The following is a 20,953-nucleotide window of genomic DNA, read 5'->3' on the forward strand; positions in this document are numbered from 1 at the left end:
TTTTCATCTAAACTCTTTAGCATTCTACTTACAATTTAGAGAAAAAATCATAACAAATCTTTGAGAATTATAAACCAGATAGGAAAGCAGGAGAACCAATTTGATCTCCTGGTAGTTTTCATTTTGTTTTTTATATTTTCCACATCACATTTTAAATTGGCAATTGTAAAGGAAATAATTTATTTATATTTGAATTTTTATGTATCTTCTATGACAGTCTATGTATCTTTAACTCTCTTTTCCATCATGAAAATTTTACAAGCATTTAGTAAGTTTGCTTCCCTTTTCACAGAAGAAAACCAGTTCATATTTTATGTCTTGAAAAACTGATGAAAATTACAAAATTCTTGTTTTCTTAATTTCAAGTGTTACCAATTTTTCTTACCTTTTCATTAAATTTCAGAGAATGAGAAAATTACAAAATTCTTGTTTTCTTAACTTCAAGTGTTACCAATTTTTCTTACCTTTTCATTAAATTTCAGAGCACTGAACTCCAGCCAATATAAATCCATTTTTCCCAAATATCTTTCACATTATCAGTTAAGTTCAGCTTACTTTCTTCAACATGTCAATACTGTTTTCAAAGTATTCTCCAATCCTGGTCAACTACTTATCCCAGAGGTGAGCTAATCTGCTTTAGGATAACATTCATGCACTTGAAGACAGGACTCAGATCCACAGCAGTTTCAAAACAGAATCATGTCTGCAACTAGAGCTACTCTCCTTAAAGGTAAATTTGTTCTCATTCTCCTATTTTACAAGTACAAAGAAAAGAGCCTCCTCATAGAGCCTTAGATTTTCCTGTGTTCTCTAATACACAGTGCCATAAAGCCTCTCTCATGTGTAAATAAAGCTAACTAATAGCTCTAGAGGACAGTGACCAAGTGATACTGCAAAGACAGGAGTTTAGAAGGAGTTCATAAAAGTCAAGAGACTGTATCCCTAGGGACCTATTTGGTTTGACCAGAACAATAGTCCTAAAGGCTCATAATAAGGCATTAGAGAATAAGAGGAAACAACATATGTTTATCAATACAGAAGGATAGAACATACTGTGCTCAAGATTTTGTTGCCATGATTTATAACTCTGAAATATTTCAACACATGACTTATGGACTTTAACTTTTACTCTTGCCCTCATCCCCACAAATGTTAGAGGCAAAAACTTTTCCATGTGCTTTTTGGGTGACATTAGGAGTCCAGAATTGTCAGAGGTCAGTCTTAGCTATTTTCCCTTTGGAAAATTCCTCCCTGGAGCACTAGGACCTCTGAACCTATAAAACCAAAGTTCACAAGAATAGAAAGCATACAGTTCCACAGTAAACAATTTGGCCCTATTGTTAGAGGGACTTTTTACACCTTGGGTTTATATATGCTGGCTATAGAGCAGATGGGAATATATATTGGCCACTGGTTTAAGATATGTACTGCATCACATAGGCAGCACCCCAGATTTTCAAGATGTTCACCTCCCAGGTGACACAAAACCTGATCATTGACAGGGTCATTCCACCACACTATCAGTGAGATGTTTCTTGGTTATTGAGCATGAGTAAGTCTAGTGAATTCTATGGGTATAAGCCTGTTGTCACACTTCAATTTCTATAATATTGCATCCAGAATCAAAGTTGTATGAGATCATATAGGAACAGAGAAGGCAGAAAAGGTATTCTATTAGTCCATAAATGGTAATGCTGGCAGAAGCATTATGGTTGGAAAGAAAAAAAAATACCCAGAATAAATTTATATTACTGTGAAGACAAGTTCCTATTATTTCCAGAAAAGTTAGATAGTGATTCTACTAGCGTATGGTGATGTTTGGCTTCATAAGGTATACTGAAGCTTTCCTTTTGCACTGGCAGCTTGGGCACTTGACCATGGTGGCAGCCAGATCACTCACAGTGAGGGGAAATTCCTGTTGTGTCCATGCAGAGACCTGAAATATGCTACTACGGCCACTGTTTAGTACCAGTTAAGAATGAATAGTAAGTGACAGCAATGAAGCTATACTAGCAGAAAGAAAAGAGACTGATTTATATTACAAAAGCAAGTCACCTTGTTCCTGTATAGTGAATAATCTCTAATAGTCTTTACATGGGTATTCTCTGTGCCTTTTCTGAAAAGTCCATTCACATACTCTTCCTGGACTCCATCTGAAGAAATTTATACTCTTTTCTTTCTCAGGTCTTAAATAAACAAACCAACCATTAGTCTTCCCCACAAATTAGTAAGATTTGTACCATAGGCCATCTATCCTCCCAAGGGAAGTGTACAACTAAAGGTATTTCCTGACTGGGGGAAAGGCAAAATGGCAGCATAGGAAGTTCCTGAGCTCATCTCCACCTATGAATACAATACATATAGAGCTATATAGAGAGTATTTCCTCCTGAATAAGACCTGAGGGGTGATTTGATAGCTACTGCACATAAATGGATTACACAGAAAATGGTAGGAAAGATGTAGACACGATGTCCACATGAACCTCCACTTCAGCCCCATTGTGGTGTTTTGCAGTGTAGAGGATCAGAAGTGAAGGGCTTAATCTCAGACTCTCCAAGCTGGGACACAGTGATAAATAGCAATTTAAAGGCTCTCTAAAATATACAGCAAGAAAATCCATTCAGTGTCTCAAGTAGCAGTGACAGTTAGTCATGAATTGTGAGAGATCTCTCTCAGGTCAGAAGTGCCAGTGGGCATCATTTTTTTAGTTCCCCTGGGGCTCTCCTCAGCCTATACTCACTTCATCTATATTCCAGGCATCTTGCCAAAGTGGCCTTGGGCACATCACTCCTCAGGGACTATGCCAGTCTTGTACCACTCCAGCTCTAGCCATCATTTCAAAGGAAGCTTTTGGTGTAGCACTGTCCAGGGCCTGACTCTGGCCACACCTAATCTAACTTTGGAGGCTCCACCAAGGCAGCCACGGAGAGAATGCTCTTCATCCTGGATTGATCCAACTCCAGCCAGCCTTCAAAAGCCCACCAGACACAAGTAGTCTAATCAGGGGATTCTCCCACACAAGGCTGCTCCTTCAAAACCAGGAAAGGTAGCTATTTCTCTTATTTCATAGAAACAAAAAACAAAACTCAGGCAAAATGAGGAGACATAGGAATATGTTCCAAGTAATATAAGAAAACAATATCCCAAAGAAAACCCATAATGCAATGGAGACAAAGAGTTAAAAAAATATGGATCATAAGGATGCTCACAATCCTTGGGAGAAGAAAGGAGGAGCTTACTGAGAACTTTAGCAAAAACTTAGAAAATATAGCAAAGTACCCATCACAACTGAAGAAGTCAATTACTAACATAAAAAAATAACTAGAAGGAATCAACAGATTTAGATGATACAGAAGATCAAATAAGCAATCTTGTCTATAGACTAGTGGACATCACTCAATCAGAAGAGTAGATAGACAAGACTGTGTATATATGTATGAGGGAGTCACTTTGGTGTGTAGCAGAAATTGGCACAACATTGTAAATCAATAATACTCTAGTAAAAAAAAGACAAGTAGAAAGAAAGAGAGAAACAAGACATATTATGGTCAAAATGTAAAAGATGAAGATAAAGAGGATCAAAAGAGAAAAGCAAAAGAGAAATGACTCATCATGTACAAGGGAATTCCCATAAGGCTATCAGCTGATTTCTCAGCAGAAGCTTTACAGGTCAGAAGGGAGTAGTAGGATATATTTAAAGTTTTGAAAGGATAAAAAGCCTACAACCTAGAATATTCTATTCAACTATGCTGAATAGGATATTTTTCAGAATTGAAGGTCACATACTTTCTCACACAGGAAAAAACTAAAGTTCACCACTACTCAACTTACAAGAAATGTTAAAGTGTCTTCTTTAAGAGGAAAAGAAAAGGTCACAACTAGAAATTAAGAAATAGATGAAACAAAAATCTCACTAGTAAAGGCAAAGATATAGTATAAGCAGTGGCTCAGCCACTTAAGAGGCTAGTATGATGCTTAAAAGACAAAAGTAGCAGAATAACTTGAGAACTACAATAAAACAAGAAAATAATTAACAAAATGGCAAGAAGTGCATATCACTAACTAAACATAAATTGACTAAATGTTCCAAACCAAAGATATAGGTTATCTCTTATATATAGTTGAATGGATTAAATTACAAAATAAATAAAAAGCCCTACCTATGCACTGCCTACAAAGGACTCACCTTGGATCTAAAGACATACAAAGAGTGAAAGTGAAATGGTTGAAAAAGATATTCCATGCAAATGGGAAGCAAAAAAAAAAAGTGGGGTAGCAATACTCATAAAAGATAAACTTTAAAACAAAGACTATCATAAAAGACAAAAAGGATAATATATAATGATGAAGAGGTCAATCTAACAAGAAGATATATGTTAACATTTATTCCCTCAACATGGGAGAACCTAAATATATAAAGCAAATATTAATGCTAATTGAGGGAGAAATATATAACAATACAGTAATAGTAAAGTAGATTAATACCCCAATAAACTCTGACATTAAATAACACATCAGACAAGATGGACTTAACAGATATATAGAGAGCTTTACATCAAAAAGGTGTAGCATGCAAATTTTTTCAAGTACACAGGAAATGTTCTTCAGAATATATCACAATGTTAGGTGAAAATACTAATCTCAATAAATATAAGAAGACAGAAATCATATTAAGCATTTTTTTCTGACCACAAAAGTATGAGACTAGACATAAACCATAGTAAGAAAACTAGAAGAAATACAAAAACCTTGAGACTAAATAACAAGTTAATGAACAATCCATGGGTCAATAAAGAAATCAAGAGGAAATTAAAAAATACCCAGAAACCAACAAAAATGGACAAACACATCCAAAACCTATGGGATGCAGAAAAGAGTTCTGAGAGGGAGTTTCACAACCAAACAGGCCTACCTCAAGAAATTAGAAAAATATCAGATAAAAAATACAAATGTACATTTCAAGAAACTTAAAAAAAAAGAACAGGCAAAGCTTAAAGATATTAGAAGAAAGGAAGTAAAGGGCATAGTGGAAATACATGAAATAATGACAAGAAAACCATAGAAAAGATCAATGAAACTAAGAGTTGTTTGTTTGAAAAGATAAGTAAAATTGACAAACATTCAGCCAGACTTGCCAAGGAAAAAAGAGAAATCCCAAATAAATAAAATAGACACAAAGAAGGGGAAATTACAAATGACATCACAGAAATACAAAGCATCATGAGAGAATACTATAAAAACTATATTCCAACAATTGATACAGCTCAGAAGAAATGGGTAAATTGCTAGAAACATACAATCTTCCAAGATTTAATCATGAAGAAACAGAAAATCTGAACAGACTCATCACTAATAAAAAATCAAATCAATAATAAAAATTCCTGAAATACAAAAGCCCAATTCCATATGGTTTCACCAGTTAATTCTGCTAAACAGTTAAAGAAGAATTAGTGCCTAGCCTTCTCAAACTCTTCCAAAAATTGAAGAGGAAGGACAACATCCAAACTAATTTCAGAAAGTCAAAACCTTGAAATAAAAACCAGACAAAGACATGACAAAAAATAAATTATAGGCCAATATCCCTACTGAACGTAGATGCAAAAATTGTCAACAAAATACTAGCAAGCCAAGTTCAAAAATACATGAAAAGGGTGACACAACATAATCAAGGGGAATTCATTCTAGTGATGCAAGAATGGTTTAGTGTTGATAAAACTTCAATATGATAGGCCACTTAACAAAACAAAGGATAAAAACCATATGATAACCTCGACATATGCAGAAAAATATTTAAAACATTTATAATTCAATACCGTTTATGAAAGAACTCTCAAGAAAGTAAGTATAACCAGAACATATATCAACAAATAAATGCCATATTTGACTAACCTACAGTTAACATCATACTCAAAGGTGAAAAGCTAAAAGTTTTTCCTCTAAAATGAGTAACAAGACAAGGATGCCAAATCTCACCACTTTTATTCAACATAGTATTGGAAGAAGTAGCCACAGCAGTTAGGTTAGGGAAAGAAATAAAGTGCATCCAAATCGGAAAAACAGAAGTAAAACAGTCACTATTTGTAGATGACGTGATAGTCTATATAGAAAATCCCAAAGACTACCTTAAATAACTAATTGAATGAATTAATGAATTCAGTAAAGTTGCAGAAAAAAATTAATAGAAACTGTTGCATTTCTAAACACAACTATTAGAAAGACAAATCAAAAAAGAAACTGAATTTAAAATTACATGAGAAATAATAAAATAACTTGGAAAACCTCAACCAAGCAGGTGGAGGATATGTACAATGAAAACTATGAGACAATGAGAAGAGAAATTGAAAACAAAAAATAAATGGAATAGCATATTGTGCTCATTAATTAGAAGAATTAATATTGTTAAAATTTCCATACTACTCAAAGCAACTTATAGATTCAATGCCATCTCTATCAAAACACCAATGACATTTTTCACAGAACTAGAAGAAATAATCCTAAACTTTGTATGGGATCACAAAAATCCCTATAGCCAAAGCCATCTTGAGAAGGAACAATAAACCTAGAGGTATCCTGCTCCCAACCTGAAATGATGCCACAAAGCCATAGTAACAACAAAAAAAAAAGTATGGGAGTTCCCATTATGACTCAGTGGAAACGCACCCAACTGGTATCCCTGAAGATGCAAGTTTGATCCTTGGCCCTGCTCAGTGGCTTGGATCTAGCGTTGCCATGAGCTATGGAGTAGGGCAACAGCTATAGTTCTGAATCTTCCCCTTCCATATGCAGCGGGGGCAGCCACAAAAAAAAAAAAATAGTATGATGTTGGCTGGCAGGACCCTGTCTCCAATGTGGTGCCCAGTAAAGTGGCCATATCTGCCTCCAACAAGAGCTATGGAGCAGGCAGCAGCTTTGGATCCTTACTAGGAGGACAGTTAGAGGCAATGGGAGTGGACAGAGCCATTTAAGTCACCTGTATCCTGGGTGTCCTGCAGAAGGATTAGGAAGAAGAGAAGCTGGATGTTCTGCAGAGTATCCTCTCTGCTTCCCTGGAAATAGAATCCCTTCTTAACATCTGCAAGGAAAACGTGTGTGTCACCAAAGTGAAAGAGAAGATAAAGTCCAGGCCATTGCCACCCTCATTGCAAAGTCATGGATCATGATGAAGCCCAGGATAGTATCAGAATAGGAGAAGCAGAGGAAAGCTGCACCACTGGCCACATATGCTAATGTGACAAACAAAGACAATAAAGCAGTTGAGAAGGATGATGCAGCTGTGGTCATGATGAACATTGGTTCTGGCAAATCTCTGCTCCAGAGCAATGTGGAAGATGTCCCAAGTGCTGGAAAACTGAGGCAAGACACTCTGGGATGAATCCCAGAGGAATAAGGAACAGCACAAGCCAAAGAAGAAGAGGGACAAACTAGCCAAATAGGAGTGCAAGGAAAAGGAAAAGAAAAGGACAGAAAGAGGGGGAGAGGTGGAGCAATATGGCCGAGGATTAAGAGGTCCTGCTCACCTTCTCCCACAAACACATCAAAAAAACATATCTACATGTAAAACAATTTGCACAGAACATCAACTGAATGCTGGCAGAAGAACTTAAACCTCCAAAAAGGGCAAGAAACCCTTCACATAACTGGGTAGAACAAAAGAAAAAAGAGAGAGAGTCCTTCTTTGTCTTTCTTTATGTCTTTTGTTTTAAAGTCTATTTTGTCTGATATGAGCATTGCGACTCCTGCTTTTCTGTCATGTCTATTGGTGTGAAATATTTTTCCCCACCCTTTCACTTTCAATCTATATGTATCTTTTGTCCTAAGGTGAGTTTCTTGTAGGCAGCATATTGAAGGTTTTTGCCTTTTTATCCACTCAGCCACTCTGTGGCTTTTGATTGGGGCATTCAGCCCATTGACATTTAAGGTGATAATTGATAGATGATTATTTATTGCCATTTGAACCTCGTGTTCCAGTTGATTCTATGGTTCTCCATTCTTCCTTTCTTACTTTTTTTTTTTTTTTTTTTTGGTTGGATGGTCTCCTGTTATTATCCGCTTGAGTGTATTTTTTTTTCATTTTTTGCAAATGCAATATTTGGTTTTGGTTTGTGGTTGCCCTGTTTTTGATTAAGGGATACATGCAAGGAGAGGATGTTACTATCATCAACATATATGCCCCAAATACAGGAGTATCCAGATACATACAACAAATATTAACAGACCTAAAGGGAGATATTGATGAGAATACAATCATAGTAGGAGACCTAAATATCCCCCTCACATCAATGGACAGATCCTCTAGACAGAAAACCATTAAAGCAACAGAGATCCTAAAGGAAACAATGGAAAAGTTAGACTTCATTGATATCTTCAGGACACTACATCCAAAAAAAGCAGAATACACATTCTTCTCAAATGCTCATGGAACATTCTCAAGAATCGACCACATATTGGGACACAAAGCGAATCTCAATAAATTTAGGAGCATAGAAATTATCTCAAGTATCTTCTCTGACCACAATGCCATGAAATTAGAAATCAACCATGGGAAAAGCAAAGAGAAAAAACCTACTCCATGGAGACTAAACAACATGCTACTAAAAAACCAATGGGTCAATGAGCAAATCAAGAAGGAAATTAAAAACTACCTTGAAACAAATGATAATGAAGACACAACCTCTCAAAATCTATGGGATGCTGCGAAAGCAGTGCTCAGAGGGAAATTTATAGCAATCCAGGCCTTTCTCAAAAAAGAAGAAAGATCCCAAATTGACAACTTAACCCTCCACCTAAACGAATTAGAAAAAGAAGAACAAAAAAGGCCTAAAGTCAGCAGAAGGAAGGAAATTATAAAGATCAAAGAAGAAATCAATAAAATAGAGACTCAAAAAACAATAGAGAAAATTAATAAAACCAAGAGCTGGTTCTTTGAAAAGGTGAACAAAATTGACAAACCCCTGGCCAGACTCACTAAAAAGAGGAGAGAAAGAACCCAAATAACCAAAATTATAATGGAAAAAGGAGAAATCACAACGGGTACAGCAGAAATACAAAAAACCATGAGAGAATACTATGAACAACTGTATGGCAACAAGTTTGACAATCTGGAAGAAATGGACAGTTTTCTAGAATCTTACAGCCTGCCAAAACTGAATCAAGAAGAAACAGACCAACTGAACAGACTGATCACTAGAAATGAAATTGAAGAGGTCATAAAGTCACTCCCTACAAATAAAAGCCCAGGAGCAGATGGCTTCACAGGTGCATTCTATCAAACATATAAAGAGGAATTGGTGCCCATCCTCCTTAAACTCTTTCAAAAGGTTGAAGAAGAAAGAATACTCCCAAAGACATTCTATGAGGCCACCATCACCCTCATTCCAAAACCAGACAGAGATACCACCAAAAAAGAAAACTATCGCCCAATATCCTTGATGAATATAGATGCAAAATTTCTCAACAAAATCTTAGCCAACTGAATCCAACAACATACCAAAAAAATTATACACCATGACCACGTTGGGTTCATCCCAGGTTCACAAGGATGGTTCAACATACGCAAATCAATCAGCATCATACACCACATTAACAAAAAAAAAGTCAAAAATCATATGATCATCTCAATAGACGCAGAAAAAGCATTTGACAAAGTTCAACATCCATTCATGATCAAGACCCTCGCCAAAGTGGGTATAGAGGGAACATTCCTGAATATAATCAAAGCCATTTATGATAAACCCACAGCAAATATAATCCTCAATGGGGAAAAACTGAAAGCCTTCTCACTCAAATCTGGAACAAGACAGGGATGCCCACTCTCAGCACTGCTCTTCAACATCGTTTTGGAAGTCTTAGCCACAGCAATTAGACAAACAAAAGAAATAAAAGGCATCCATATAGGAAGAGAAGAGATCAAACTGTCACTGTATGCAGATGACATGATTCTATACCTAGAAAACCCTAAGGACGCAACCCCAAAACTCCTTGAACTGATTCATAAATTCAGCAAAGTAGCAGGATATAAGATTAACATTCAGAAGTCAGTTGCATTTCTGTATACCAGCAATGAAACATTAGAAAAGGAATACAAAAATACGATACCTTTTAAAATTGTACCTCACAAAATCAAATACCTCGGAATACACCTGACCAAGGAGGTAAAGGACCTATATGCCGAGAACTATAAACCTTTAATCAAAGAAATTAAGGAAGATGTAAAGAAATGGAAAGATATTCGATGTTCCTGGATTGGAAAAATCAATATTTTAAAAATGGCCATACTACCCAAAGCAATCTACAGATTCAATGCAATCCCTATCAAATGACCCATGACATTTTTCACAGAACTAGAACAAACAATCCAAACATTTATATGGAACCACAAAAGACCTAGAATCGCCAAAGCAATCCTGAGAAACAAAAACCAAGCAGGAGGCATAACTCTCCCAGACTTCAAGAAATACTACAAAGCCACAGGCATCAAAACAGTGTGGTTCTGGTACCAAAACAGTCAGACAGACCAATGGAACAGAATAGAGAATCTGGAAATAAACCCTGACACCTATGGTCAATTAATCTTTGACAAGGGAGGCAAGAACATAAAATGGGAAAAGGAAAGTCTATTCAGCAAACATTGCTGGGAAACCTGGACAGCTGCATGCAAAGCAATGAAACTAGAACACACCCTCACACCATGCATCAAAATAAACTCCAAATGGCTGAAAGACTTAAATATACGACAGGACACCATCAAACTCCTAGAAGAGAACATAGGCAAAACACTCTCTGACATCAACATCATGAATATTTTCTCAGGGCAGTCTCCCAAAGCAATAGAAATTAGAGCAAAAATAAACCCATGGGACCTCATCAAACTGAAAAGCTTTTGCACAGCAAAGGAAACCCAAAAGAAAACAAAAAGACAACTTATAGAATGGGAGAAAATAGTTTCAAATGATGCAACGGACAAGGGCTTAATCTCTAGAATATATAAGCAACTTATACAACTCAACAGCAAAAAAACCAATCAATCAATGGAAAAATGGGCAAAAGACCTGAATAGATATTTCTCCATGGAAGATATACAGATGGCCAACAAACACATGAAAAAATGCTCAACATCGCTGATTATAAGAGAAAAGCAAATCAAAACTCCCAGGAGATACCACCTCACACCAGTCAGAATGGCCATCATTCATAAGTCCACAAATAACAAGTGCTGGAGGGGCTGTGGAGAAAGGGGAACCCTCCTGCACTGTTGGTGGGAATGGAAACTGGTACAGCCACTACGGAGAACAGTTTGGAGATACCTTAGAAATCTATACATAGAACTTCCATATGACCCCGCAATCCCACTCTTGGGCATCTATCCGAACAAAACTCTACTTAAAGGAGACACATGCACCTGCATGTTCATTGCAGCCCTATTCACAATAGCCAGGACATGGAAACAATCCAAATGTCCATCGACAGATGATTGGATTCGGAAGAAGTGGTATATATACACAATGGAATACTACTCAGCCATAAAAAAGGATGACATCATGCCATTTGCAGCAACATGGATGGAACTAGAGAATCTCATCCTGAGTGAAATGAGCCAGAAAGACAAAGACAAATACCATATGATATCACTTATAACTGGAATCTAATATCCAGCACAAATGAACATCTCCTCAGAAAAGAAAATCATGGACTTGGAGAAAAGAATTGTGGCTGCCTGATGGGAGGGGTAGGGAGTGGGAGGGATCGGGTGCTTGGGGTTATCAGATACAACTTGGAATAGATTTACAAGGAGATCCTGCTAAGTAGCATTGAGAACTATGTCTAGATACTCATGTTGAAACAGAAGAAAGGGTGGGGGAAAAACTGTAATTGTAATGTATTCATGTAAGGATAACCTGACCCCCTTGCTGTACAGTGGGAAAATAAAAAAAAAAAAAAAGAAAGAAAAAAGAGAGAGAAAAGGAATCAGGACAGGACCAACTTTCCCAAGAGGGAGCTGTGAAGGAGAAAAGGAACCCACATCCTGGGAAGCTGAGCTGCAGCGACTTCAAAGTTAGTGAGAAAAGCACAGCAGCTGGACTGAGAAGAGCGAAACAGAGTGAGAGCCACACAGATCATCTGAACCACTGGCCCAGACCCACACCACAGCCAGAGATGCTCGGGCAGGGGCTGGGCACCGAGACAGTCTCTGGAGATCAGTCCTGGAGAGAGGGCTGAGGTTAGTGGTGTGGAGACAAGCCTAAGGGACTAAGGAGCAGTGTGTCACGGGCAGAGGAATGGTACACCATGGGCTAGGGAGGGGAATGCCCTGGCAGAGGGAACCTGGGAGAAGGTCAGAACACACAGCAGAGGCAAGGTGCCCTTGTTAGGGAGGGTGAGAGGAGGAGGGGCAGACCGCCATAGGAGACTCCTTGTGCCTGTGCCTGTGGGTTCTCAGAGGGCAGGGGGAAGCTCTGGCATAGGCTACAGGTGGTGAGAAGACTTTTGCTCATTTAGAGGAGACTGGGAGCTTCTTGTGCAGGCTACTGGTAGCCATGCAGGTCTTGTGTGGGCTAAGGGCATCAGGGGGCTAAGTACAATGTGGTTCTTCTCGCATGATCTATAGGCAGCAGGGACAGAATGCAGTGGTGGTCTCAGAGGCCAGAGGGAGGCATGGCTTGCCACCACTGGGGGCCTGTGAGTGGGGTCTACCTGCAACCCCAGTCACCTCAGGGGTTGGAAAAAAGAAAAAAAGAGGGCACTGCAACCAAGCACCATACACTGTTGCTCTCACTCCCCTAGGAGCACACCTGCCCTGCAGCTGCCACAGCCAAATGCTCTGGGCTGTGCCCAGACACTTGGTCACTGTCCCTTCCCAAGACCCTACAGGAGCAGATGGTGGATCACCTCCTGCATGGGCTAAGTGGGACAGGGTGCTTCTTGTGTGATCTGCAGGGACAGGGGCAAACCACCACAGTTATCTCTGATTCCAGAGGTGAGTGTGGCACACCACCAGGGGATACCTAAACAAAAATCACTTGTGGCCCCAAACACCTCAGAGGGCACCACAGAGAAGGACATTGTGGTGGAATACCACCTGTTGTTGCTCTCACTCCCCTGGGAGGACACCCACCCTGCTGCTGCCACAGCCAAATGCACCTGATCACTGTCCTTCCCAGGAACCTGCAACTAGAAGCAGCTTGTGCAGTACTTCCTGTGGGGGCTAAGCAGAATGGGGTGCTTCTTGCATGGTCTACAGGAAGGGGGGCAAACCACCACTGTTATCTCTTGCTCCAGAGGGAATGGCTTGCTACCACTAGGGGTCCATGAACAGACACCACTTGCAGCCCCATTCACCTCAAGGGCACCAAAGAGGAGGGCATTGTGACCGAACACCACCTGTTGGTGCTTTTGCACCCCTGGGAACACACCAGCCCTGCTGCTGCCACAGCTGAATGCTCTGGGCAGTATCCACACACCTGATCTCTGTCACTTCCCAGGATCCTGCAACTAGAAGCAGCCTGGACAGAACCTCCTATGTGGTATAGTGAGACTGGTTGCCTCAAGCAAGGTCTACAGATGGCGGGGGGTGGGGGGGGCACCACAGTTATCACTGACTCCAGAGGCAGTTGAGGCCCACTACCACTAGGGGTCACTGAACAGGCACCACCTGTGGTTCCAATCACCTCAAAGAAGGGCATTGCAATCAAATACAAGCTGTTGTTGTGCCTACTCCCCTGGGAACTCATGCACCCTGCTGCTGCTATTGCCAAATGCTCTGGTCACTTGGTAGATCTGCCTAGAGCTCATTACCACTTCCCAGGCCCTGCAACAAGGAGTAGCCTATGCCACCCTCCTGTAGAACCTTGCTGCTGTTGAGAGCCCAACCACCAGGCACTGACTGCTGGCCCTATCCATTGCCACCTTCTCCCTGAAAATACACTGAGCATCCTAGGGATAAGAGCCTGCTCACACTGAAAAAAGGGACAGCAAATTTTCAAACTCCCACACCCAAAATAAATAGTAATGCCCCCCACCCCCAAATTACAAAGGGGTATTCTTGGATAGAAGTAGCCTTACAAGACTACAGTTTGGCTTCCCTAAACTCACAGAAAAAGAAAAACACAAGCAAGATGAGGAAGTTCAGAAACAATCCCCAGTTAAAGCAACAAAATTCACACAAAGCAGTCAACAATGAAACAGACCTCTGCAGTCTGACAGACTTTGAGTTCAAAAGCAAGACAGTGAAAATACTGAAGGAATTAAGAGAGGATATGAATGGTATGCAGATTCCTTTAGAAAGGAACTAGAAAATATAAGGAGGAGCCAAGACAATCTAGAGAATTCATTGGCAGAGATACAAACTGACCTAAAGGCAATAAAGACCAGAGTGAATAATGTAGAGGAACGAATTAGTGATGTTGAAGATAGAATAATGGAAATCACCCAAACAGGACAGCAGACAGAAAACCAAATGAAAAACCATGAAAGCAATATAAGAAACCTATGGAATAATAATATAGCAGGCCAATTTACACATAATAGGAATTCCAGATGGAGAAGAAAAATTAAAGCGGATTGAAAGTATATTCAAAGAAATTATGGCTAAAAACTTCCCAAATCTAAAGGATACTGATATCAAGATACAGGAAGCACAGAGGGCCCCAAACAAGTTGAGCCCAAACAGGCCCACACCAAGACATATTATAATAAAAATGGAAAAAGTTATAAGATAAAGACAGGGTTCTAAAGGCAACAAGAGAAAAGCAAAGTATCAATTATAAGGGAACCCCCATAAGGCTATCAGCTGATTTCTCTACAGAAACCCTATAGGTTAGAAGGGAGTGGCAAGATGTATTTAAAGGGCTGAAAGGAAAAAATCTGCAACCTAGAATACTCTATCCATCAAGAATATCATTTAAATTACAAGGGAAAATAAAGAATTTCTCCAAACAAACAAAAGCTAAAGAGTATAGCAATACAAAACCCATTCTAAAAGAAATAATGAAAGGGCTTCTCTAAATGAAAAAAAAGAGGTAAGAAGAAACAGGATGGAGGAAACCACAATCAGAAGGCAATCACTTAAATAAGCCAGCATACAGATTTAAACATGAAGATATTAAAAAAAAGACATCAAAATCATACAATGCAGGGAAGAAAAGTAAGGAAATATAGAGCCTTTTTTTATTTTAATGATGTCTTTGAGCCTATATGACTATCAGGCTAAAGCAAGCAGGTTTAGAAAGGGGTTAACATACTTAAACAGGGCAACCTCAAATCACAACCAAACATTATATTCATAAAAACTGAAAAGTACTCAAGCATAAAATAAATGGAAACCATCCAACCCAAAAAAGAAAAAAGAAACATAGAATCAACTGGAAAACAAGGTTTCAAATGGCATTAAATACACAGCTATCAAAAAACACCTTAAATGTCAATAGACAGAATGCTCCTATCAAAAGACACAGAGTGGTGGATTGGATAAAAAAGCAAAAAGCTTCAATCTGCTGCCTACAAGAAACTCAGCTTAGGGCAAAAGACACATATAGATTGAAAGCGAGAGGATGGGAAAAGATATTTCATGCCAATGGACAAGAAAGGAAATCAGGAGTTGCAATACTCATATCAGACAAAACAGACTTTAAAATGAAGGCCATAAAGAAAGACAAAGAAGGACACTACTTAATTATGAAAGGATCCATTCAAGAAGAGGATATTACAATCATCAACATACATGCCCCAAATAGAGATGCACCCAGATATCTCCAACAAATACTAACAGACATAAAAGGAGAAATTGATGGGAACACAGTCATAGTAGGAGACTTTAACACCCCACTGACGTCAATGGACAGATCCTCTAGACAGCAAATCAATAAGGCAACAGAGATCCTGAAGGAAATGATAGAAAAGTTAGACTTAATATTTTCAGGACATTACATACCAAAAAAAATCACAATGCACATTTTTCTCAAATGCACATGGAACATTCTCAAGGGTCAATCATATACTGGCACACAAAGCTAACCTCAACAAATTTAAGAGTATAGAAATTATTTCAAGTATCTTCTCTGACCACAACAGCATGAAACTAGAAATCAACCACAGGAAAAGAAATGAGAAAAAACTTACTACATGGAGATTAAACAACATGCTATTAATAAACAAATGGGCCAATGAGGAAATCAAGAAGGAGATTAAAATATACCTCGAGGCAAATGATAATGAAGACACAACCACTCAAAATCTGTGAGATGTCACAAAAGCAGTGCTTAGAGGGAAGTTCATAGAAATACAGGCCTTCCTCACAAAAGAGGAAAAATCTCAAATTGACAACCTAACCCACCACCTAAATGAATTAGATAAAGAAGAATAAACAAAACCTAAAGTCAGCAGAAGGAAGGAAATCATAAAGATCAAAGAGGAAATCAGTAAAATAGAGATTTAAAAATCAACAGAAAAAAATCAATAAAACCAAGAGTTGGTTCTTTGTAAAGGTAAACAAGATTGAAAAACCTCACCAGGAAGAGGAGAGAAAGAAACCAAATAAACAAAATAAGAAAGGAAAAAGGAGAAATCACAGAAGATACTGCATAAATACAATAAACCATATGAGAATACTATGAAAATAGTATGCCAAAAAATTGGACAACCTAGAAGAAATGGACAACTTCCTAGAGACTGACAGCCTGCCAAAACTGAATCAAGAAGAAACAGATCAACTGAACAGGCCGATCACTAGAAATGAAATAGAATATGTCACAAAAACTTTTCCTCCAAATAAAAGTCCAGGTCCAGATGGCGTAACGGAAGAATTCTACCAAACATACAAAGAGGAATGTATACCATTCTCCCTAAACTTTTTCAAAAGTTTGAAGAAGAAGGAACACTCCAGAAGACATTCTATGATGCCAACATCACCCTAATTCCAAAACCACACAAAGATACCACCAAAAAAGAAAACTATCAGCCAATATATTTGATGAATATAGATGCAAAAATTCTCAACAAAATTTTAGCCATCCGAATCCAACAACATATAAAATGATCATACACTATGACCAGGTGGGATTCATCCCAGTTTCACAAGGATGGTCCAACATATGCAAATAAATCAAAGTCATACACCACATTAACAAAAGAAAAGTCAAAAACCACATGATAATCTCAATAGATACAGAAAAAGCATCTGACAAAGTCCAACATCCATTTATGAAAAAAACCCTCACCAAAGTGAGTATAGAGGAAATATAACTTAACACAATAAAAGCCATTTGTGACAAACCCACAAATATATAATACCCAATGGAGAAAAGTTGAAAGCCTTCCCACTAAAATCTGGAACAAGACAAGACTACCCACTCTCACCACTTTTATTCAACATAGTATTGGAAGTCCTAGCCATAGTAATCAAACAAAAGAAATAAAAGGCATCCAAATAATAAGAGAAGAGGTAAAACTGTCACTCTTGTATGCAGATGACATGATACTATACACAGAAAACCCTAAGGACTCAACCCCAAAAATACTTGAACTGATCAACAAATTCATCAAAGTAGCAGGATATAAGATTAACATGCAGAAACCAGTCGCAATTCTGTGTACTAACAACGAAATATTAGAAAAGGAACACAAAAATACAATACCTTTTAAAATTGCACCCCCAAAATTAAATACCTGGGAATACACCTAACTGAAGAGGCAAAATACCTATATGCCGAGAACTAAACAACATTAATCAAGGAAATTAAAGAAGATGTAAAGAAATGGAAAGATATTCCATGCTCCTGGGGTAGAAAAGTTAATACTGTAAAAATGGCCATACTACCCAAAGCAATCTACAGATTCAATGAAATCCCTATCAAATTACCCAGGACAGTTTTCCCAGAACATTAACAAAAATCCAAAAATTTATATGGAACCACAAAAGACCCAGAATTGCCAAAGCAATTCTGAGGAACCAAAACCAAGCAGGAGGCATCACTCTCCCAGACTTTAGGCAATATTATGAAGCTATAGTAATCAAGACATTTTGGTATTGTTATCAAAACAGACATATAGACCAATGGAACAGAATAGAGAACCCAGAAATAAACCCAGACAGCTATGGTCAATTAATCTGTGACAAAGGAGGCAAGAACATAAAATGGTAAAAAGACAGTCTGAAAAGTATGTCTGGAAAACCTGGACAGCTGCATGCAAGTCAATGAAACTAGAACACACTCTCACACCATGCACAAAAATAAACTCAAAATGGCTTAAAGATTTAAATATAAGTCAAGACACCACAAACTCCTGGAAGAGAACATGGGCAAAACACTCTCTGACACCAACCTTACAAATGTTTTCTCAGGTCAGTCTCTCAAAGCAAGAGAAATAAAAGCAAAAATAAACCAGTGGGATCTAATCAAACTGACAAGCTTTTGCACAGCAAAGGAAACCCAAAAGAAAACAAAAAGATAACTTTCAGAATGAGAGAAAATAGTTTCAAATGATGCAACTGACAAGGGATTAATCTCTAGAATATACAAACAACTTATACAACTCAACATCTAAAAAGCCAACAACCCAATGGAAAAATGGGCAAAAGAACTGAATAGAAATTTCTCCAAGGAAGATACACAGATGTCAAACAAGTACATGAAACAATGCTCAACATCCCTGATTATTAGAGAAATGCAAATCAAAACTACCATTTGATACCACCTCACACCAGTCAGAATGGCCATCATTAATAAGTCCACAAATAATAAGTGCTGGAGGGGCTGTGGAGAAAAGGGAACCCTCCTGTACTGTTGGTGGGAATGTAAGCTGGTACAACTACTATGGAGAACAGTATGGAGGTACCTTAGAAATCTATACATATAACTGCCATATGACTCAGCAATCCCATTCTTGGGCATATATCTGGACAAAACCTTCTATGAAAAAGACAAATGCACCTGAATGTTCATTGCAGCTCTATTCACAATAGACAACACATGGAAATAACATAAGTGTCCATCAACAGATGATTGGATTAAGAAGATGTGGTATATATACACAATGGAATAATACTCAGCCATAAAAAAGACCAAAATAATGCCATTTTCAGCAACATGGATGGAACTAGAGATTCTCATCCTGAGTGAAGTAAGTCAGAAAGAGAAAGACAAATCCCATATGATATCACTTATATCTAGAATCTAATACAAGGCACAAATGAGCCTTTCCACAGAAAAGAAAATCATGGACATGGAGAGCAGACTTGTGGTTGCCAAGGGGGAGAGGGAGGGAGTGGGGTGGATGGGGAGCTTGCGGTTGTACATAAAAACTATTGCCTTTGGAATGGATTATCAATGAGATCCTGCTGTGTAGCACTGGGAACTATGTCTAGTTAATTAATATGGAGCATGACAATGTGAGAAAAAGGAATATATATGTGTATGTGTAACTGGGTCACCATGCTGTACAGTGGAAAACTGGCAGAAAACTGTACACTTGCTATAATGGAAAAATATAAAAATCATTATATAAAAAATTACAATGTCAACATAAAAGCATGAAATAACTAAAAAAATAAATAATAACAATCAGGGAAGTGAAAACGGCCATGGCTTCGACTGCTCATGATGTGGGTCTTGATTATCCTATCAGGTGAGCAGAATGATTAGAGATGTCAGACAACAACCCTCCCAATAGCTGGGAGAACAAAGTTTTCTTCTTTTGATGGGTATTTGTGTGGCAAAGCATAGCACAGATGACATTCTCTCTAACACTGAGTCTTTTTTTTTTTCTTCTTCATTTTTGGGCTGCATCCTCGGCATAAGGAGGTTCCTGGGCTAGGTGTTGAATTGGAGCTACAGCTGCTGGCCTATGCCACAGCCACAGAAACTCGGGATCCAAGCCATGTCTGTGATCTACACCACAGCTCAGAGCAATGCCGAATCCTTAACCCACTGAGCAAGGCTAGGGATCAAACCTGCATCCTCATGGATACTAGTCAGATTTGTTAACCACTGAGCCACAAAAGGAATTCCTATACTGAGTCTTTTTACTTCATTTGATTTCTAGGAGCAGCTTCTTCAGGACTTACTGAACCTCTTATCCTGTGGGTTTCTTATGAAAGAAAAGTTAATGGGATGAATGACAACATCTGCTGCTGATGTTGGCCGTAAATCTACAACTGGCACTCCTATTCCTCCTCTACTGTATAATTGAACTTCTTTAGGTGGCACATCTGTCTGTCCAGCTTCCCTGATAGGGTTATCGAAGCCCTCATCACAAGCAGTTGAAGTCCCTGGTTACTATAGTCCTGTCAGGCCATGGCTGCTGCACTTGTCCTTACTATCAAAGTTGGTTAAGGGTCTCCTAAAAGTTACCCATGTTGATCAACTGTTGCCAAACTTGACCTTCTTCATTTCACTGTGTAATGGTAGCCTTACTTCTTCCTAATGATTAACTACTCCTGCCAGGATGGTAATTCCTTTTCAACCCTGTTTTTTGCTTGGTGCAAGAAGCCTGACTTTCCTGGGCAAAAACAATAGATCAAAATTTAAAGGGACTCTTGTTGTGTCCCTGATGAAAATGTTTTTTTCTTGGAACAAGGGGTTCTCAACCCATAGTTCCCAGAGCTACAAGGATGGGAAGCTCAAATTTCCCAACTATCCCCTGACTCCTGGACCCATGTATGCTACCTAACAGGGACAATGAGCCCAAAAAATGTATACATTGTGTACGTTGGTGGACTATTGAACAACACAGGTTTGAACTGTCATTCCACTTATGGAAAATGTTTTTTTCAATAAATATGTAAACAATCCACAGTTGGTTGAATCCCCAGATGTGGAGGGCCACATAATGCAAATTATGTGTGGATTTTCAACTATACGGAGGGTCAGTGCCCATAAATCCCCAATTTCCCAAAGCTAACTGTATACAGTGTTCTAGTGAAGGCTTTGCATTCTCAGAATATCACCTCCAAGCTAGTGG

General features: G+C 38.4%; 1 pseudogene; it reads left to right on the forward strand.

Annotated features, from left to right (window-relative positions):
- The first annotated feature begins 2,801 nt into the window (after positions 1-2,801).
- LOC100625288 (coiled-coil domain-containing protein 43 pseudogene) lies at positions 2,802-20,127 on the forward strand (annotated as a pseudogene).
- Positions 20,128-20,953: the final 826 nt, after the last annotated feature.

Source organism: Sus scrofa, chromosome 7 (assembly GCF_054392235.1).
Source record: "Sus scrofa isolate SSC_HxYL_T2T_F1_AM1 chromosome 7, Sscrofa_HxYL_maternal_Yorkshire_Landrace_v2.0, whole genome shotgun sequence".
Taxonomy (NCBI): Eukaryota; Metazoa; Chordata; class Mammalia; order Artiodactyla; family Suidae; genus Sus; species Sus scrofa.